Source organism: Rhincodon typus, chromosome 39, assembly GCF_021869965.1.
Source record: "Rhincodon typus isolate 14 chromosome 39, sRhiTyp1.1, whole genome shotgun sequence".
Classification (NCBI taxonomy): Eukaryota; Metazoa; Chordata; class Chondrichthyes; order Orectolobiformes; family Rhincodontidae; genus Rhincodon; species Rhincodon typus.
In genome coordinates this window covers 6,161,630-6,166,774 of record NC_063370.1, presented here as the reverse complement: position 1 = coordinate 6,166,774, position 5,145 = coordinate 6,161,630, and positions in this window count along the sequence as shown.

Here is a 5,145-nt window from a genome sequence, read left to right as displayed (position 1 = left end):
TGTGTGTGTGTGTGTGTGTGTGTGTGTGTGTGTGTGTGTGTGTGTGTCTGTGTCTGTGTGTGTGTGTGTGTGTGTATGTTAGAGTGTGTGTGTGTCTGTGCGTGTGTTAGAGTGTGTGTGTGTGTGTTTGTGTGTCTGTGTGTGTGTTAGAGTGTGTGTGTCTGTGTGTTTGTGTGTCTGTGTGTGTGTTAGAGTGTGTGTGCGTGTCCCTGTGTGTGTGTGTGTGTGTGTGTGCGTGTCTATGTGTATATATATGTGTGTGTGTGTGTGTGTCTGTGTGTGTGTTAGAGTGTGTGTATGTGTGTGTCAGTGTGTCTGTGTGTGTGTTAGAGTGTGTGTATGTGTGTATGTGTCTGTGTGTGTGTTAGAGTGTGTGTATGTGTCTGTGTGTGTGTCTGTGTCTGTGTGTGCGTGTTAAAGTGTGTGTATGTGTCTGTGTGTGTGTCTGTGTCTGTGTGTGCCTGTTAGAGTGTGTGCTTGTGTGTGTCCCTGTGTACCTGTGTGTGTTAGAGTGTGTGTGCGAGTCCCTGTGTGTGTGTGTCTGTGTGTGTGTGTGTGTGTGTGTCTGTGTGTCTGTGTGTGTGTGTGTGTGTGGAACTGTCACCAGTTGATGATTAGGATTTGGAATTCTGCCTGATTTTATTCCTTCCCAGGGCAGCTGCGATCACCTGGGATTGAGTAACTCAGCAAAAAGCAGAGTTTGGATCAGGGCCAACTCCAATGGGCCTGAGTACGTACGAACATGAGGAGGATTTACACAAAATGTACAGCACAGAAAGAGCTGTATCTAACTCCTTCCAGAAAACATTCAATATTTTGTCCTCAACCGCTTTCTGTGGCAGAGAATTCCACAGGCTCCCCCACTCTCCGGGTGAAGACATTTCTCCTCATCTCAATCCTAAATGGCCTACCCCGTTTCCTTAGACTATGACCCCCTGGGTCTGGACCACCCACCCCCCCAGTGACTGGGAACATCCTTCCTGAGTTTACCCTGTCTAGTCATGTTAGAATGTTACAGGTTTCTATCAGACCCCCCTCATTCTTCTCAACTCCAGTGAATAAATCACAAACCAATCCAAGATAGTAAGAGCTGCCAATGCTGGAGTCAGAGATAACACAGTGTGGAACTGGAGGAACACAGCAGGCCAGGCAGCATCAGAGAAGCAGGGAAGTTGACACTTCAGGTCGGGACCCTTCTTCAGAAAAAAAGCAATCCAGCCTTCATATGTCAGTCATTTAGGCAGAGAAATGGCAGATGGAATTTAATCTGATGCCACCTGCAAACTGGAGGATCAGCACCTCATATTCCACCTTGGGAGCCTACAGCCCAATGGCCTAAACATGGAATTCACCAGTTTCAAAATCTCCCCACCCCCGGCCTCATTCCATGTCCCACCCTCCCTCTCCTCCCCACCTCCTTAACCTGACACAACCTGTCCATCTTCTCTCCCACCTATCCGCTCTCCCACTTCACTGACCAATCCCCACCACGGCCAACCTGCACTCACCTATAACCAGCCCACCCACCTCCCCAGCCCCACCCCTCCTCTCTCTATTTATTTCCCAGTTCCCTTCCCCCTCCCCCATTTCTGAAGAAGGGTCTGACCGGAAAGGTCAACTTTCCTGCTCTTCTGATGCTGCCTGGCCTGCCGTGTTCCTCCAGCTCCACACTGTGTTATCAGTGTAAGGTGACATGTTTTGGAAGACCAAATGCAAAAGGAAAGTGTACAGTAAATGGCAGGACCCCTAGGAACATTGATATACAGAGGGACCTTGGGGTCCAAGTCCGTAGCTCCCTGAAAGTGGATAAGGTGGTAAAAAGATGGCATACAGCATACTTGCCTTCATCGGACAGGGACATTGAGTATAAACGTTGGTGAGTTATGTTGCAGCTGTACAAGACTTTAGTTAGGCCACATTTGGAGTATTGTGTGCAGCTCTGCGCACCACGCTATAGGAAGGGTGTGGAGGCTTTGGACAGGGTGCAAAAGAGATTTATCAGGATGTTGCCTGGATTGGAGTGTTTTAGCGATCAGGAGAGGTTGGACAAACTTGGATTGTTTTCGTTAGAGCATCAGAGGCTGAGGGGCGACTTGTTAGAAGTCTATAAAATTATGAGAGGCATGGACAGGGTGATAGTCAGAGTCCTTTTCCCCAGGGTGGAAATGTCAAATACTAGGGGGGGGCAGGGGTTTAAGGTGAGAGGGGGAAAGTTTAAAGGAGATGTGCGAGGCAAGTTTTTTACACAGAAGGTGGTAGGTGGCTGGAATGTACTGCCAGGGGAGGTGGTAAAAGCAGATAGATTAGCAATGTTTAAGAGGCATTTAGACAGAGACACAAACAGGCAGCGAATAGAGGGATATGGACCTGTTCCAAACAGATGGGATTAGTTTAGAATGGCATCATGGCCAGCACAGACATGGTGGGCCGAAGGGCCTTTTCCTGTGCTGTACTGTTCTATGTAGCCTAACTGCCCCCTGCTGGCATTAAGCTGTAAGTGAGCTGCTTCCCATCCCCTCTTCATCTCCCATCAGTCTGCTCTCCTCTCCGTTTCTCTCTGATGTGTTTAGGAACAAAATGTGGTCAGGCTGAGGGTCTGAAATTCACTCCCTGAGAGTGTAGAGTGTGAGGAAGGGTCCCTGGACCCGAAATGTTAACTGATTTCTCTCCACAGATGCTGCCAGACCTTGCTGAGCTTTTCCAGCAACTTCTACTTTTGTTTCTGATTCACGGCATCTGCAGTTCTTTCAGTTTTTATTTAGGGAGGTTCAAATGGAGCCTCCAGAGGAGATTTAGACTTTAACCTGTAAAGGAAGAATGTGTAGGGTTGTAGGGACAAAGCAGGAGATTGGAACATTGGGGTGCATATTTCCTCAAAAGTGGAGGTGCAGGTAGACAGGGCAGTGAAGAAGGCATTTGGTACACTTTCCTTTATTGGTCATTGCATTGAGTATAGGAGTTGGGGAGTCATGTTGCAGCTGTACAGGACATTGGTGAGGCCACTTTTGGAATACAATTCTGGTCGTGCAATTCTGGTCTCCCTGCTATAGGAAGGATGTTGTGAAACTTGAAAGGGTTCAGAAAAGATTCACAAGAACGTTGCCAAGATTGGAGGGTTTGAACTACAGGGAGAGGCTGAATAGGCTGGGGCTGTTTTCCCTGGAGCATTGGAGGCTGAGGGGGTGACCCTATAGAGGTTTATAAAATCATGAGGGGCATGGATAGGGTGAATAGCCAAGGTCTTTTCCCCAGGGTAGGGGAGTCCAAAACTAGAGGGGCATAGGTTTAAGGTGAGAGGGGAAAGATTTAAAAGGGACTTAAGGGGTAACTTTTTCACACAGAGGGTGGTGTGTGTATGGAATGAGCTGCCAGAGGAAATGGTGGAGGCTGGTACAATTACACCATTTAAAAGGCATCTGGGTGGGTATAAATAGGAAAGATTTAGAGGGATATGGGATAAATGCTGGCAAATGGGACTGGATTAATTTAGGATATCTGGTTGGCATGGACGAGTTGGACCGAGGGGTCTGTTTCATTGCTGCACATCTCTGTGGCTCTAAGTGCTTAGTCATAAAGTCAGTGCAGAGATGATGGGCCAAATGGCTTCCTTCTGTGCAGGAACAATTCTGTGATAGTGGGGGAAGGTGAGGATACACATGCCTTACACAGTGAGTGACAGCTGTCTGCCTAAAAGGGAGACAATGAATGATTTCAAAAGGCAATTGGATAGACACTTGTGGGAAGTCAATTTGCAGGGACTAGGGGAAAGAGGGGAATGGGACTGATAGGATTGCTCTACAGAGAGCCAGCATGAACTCTAGGGCCTCTTTCTGAACTGCAATGATGCTATTAAGATTCCCTTATCGATGGTATTCACCTCAACCATTTCCAGAAACTGCACAGCTGTTTTATTTTTGTTTGTTCACAGGCTGTGGGCATCGCTGGCTGGCCCCAGCATTTATTTCCTGTCCCTAGTTGCCCCCTTGAGAAGGTGGTGATGAGCTGCCATCTTGAACCATTGTTGTCCATATACTGTGGGTCAACCCACAATGCCCTTAGGGAGGGAATTCCAGGATTTTGACCCAGTGACACTGAAGGAACGGCGATATATTTCCAAGTCAGGATGGTGAGGGGCTTGGAGGGGAACTTGCAAGGGATGGTGTTCCCATGTATCTGCTGCCCCTTGTCCTTCTAGATGGAAGTGGTCGTGGGTTTGGAAGGTGCTGTCTGAGCGTCTTTGGTGAATTGCTGTAGTGCATCTTGTAGATGGTACACACTGCTGCTACTGAGCATCGGTGGTGGAGGGAGTGAATGTTTGTGGATGTGGTGCCAATCAAGCGGGGGCTGCTTTGTCCTGGATGGTCTCGAGCTTCTCAAATGGTGTTGGTTATGTGTGGGATGCCTTACCTTCTCATTTTGCCCTATGGTTGATGCAGAGGGGTATCCCTCAAGCCATACCAATTCTCTTTCTCTCTCTAGTGGAGAAATACACTTGGTCTCTCAACTATGGCTGAGTTTCCACCCTATTACCCAGACGAGGCAGAAACTGTTGCTCGTGGCGATAGGTCAAGAACCAGAGGATACTGAATGAAAGTTGTTTGCCAATAGAACTAAAGGAAACATGAGGAAAAAAATCTTTTCGTGTGGTGAGCAGTCAGGGTGTGGAATGCGCTGCCTGAGAGTCTGGTATAGGCAGTTTCAATCGAGCTTTTCAAAGAGAAATTGGATCATTATCTGATGACCATCATTCTTGTGCATATCTAAGGCTGAGATAGATTCTTGAACAGGAAGGGAATTAAGGGTGATGGGAAAAGTGTCGGAAAGTGAGCCACATCAGATCGGCTATGACCCTACTGAATGGCAGGCTCAAGGGGCCTGCTCCTGTTCCTATTTCTTATGGGCGTGTGGAGAGAGAAACCCAAAAAAAAAATAGCTGGCCTCCAGAGAAAAGGTGGGAGAGTGGGACCAAGCAGATTGGTCTTGCAGAGAATGCACTCAGGCCGGATGGGCTGAAAGGCCTCCTTCTGTGGATGAAGTGTGGAAAGACAGGGCGTCAGTTAATGTGGCACTATCTTCGTGGAGCGTATAAGTGAGGAGGAACGTTAACACAGCTGCTGTCTGCCTCCCACCCCTGTTCTTGCAGGT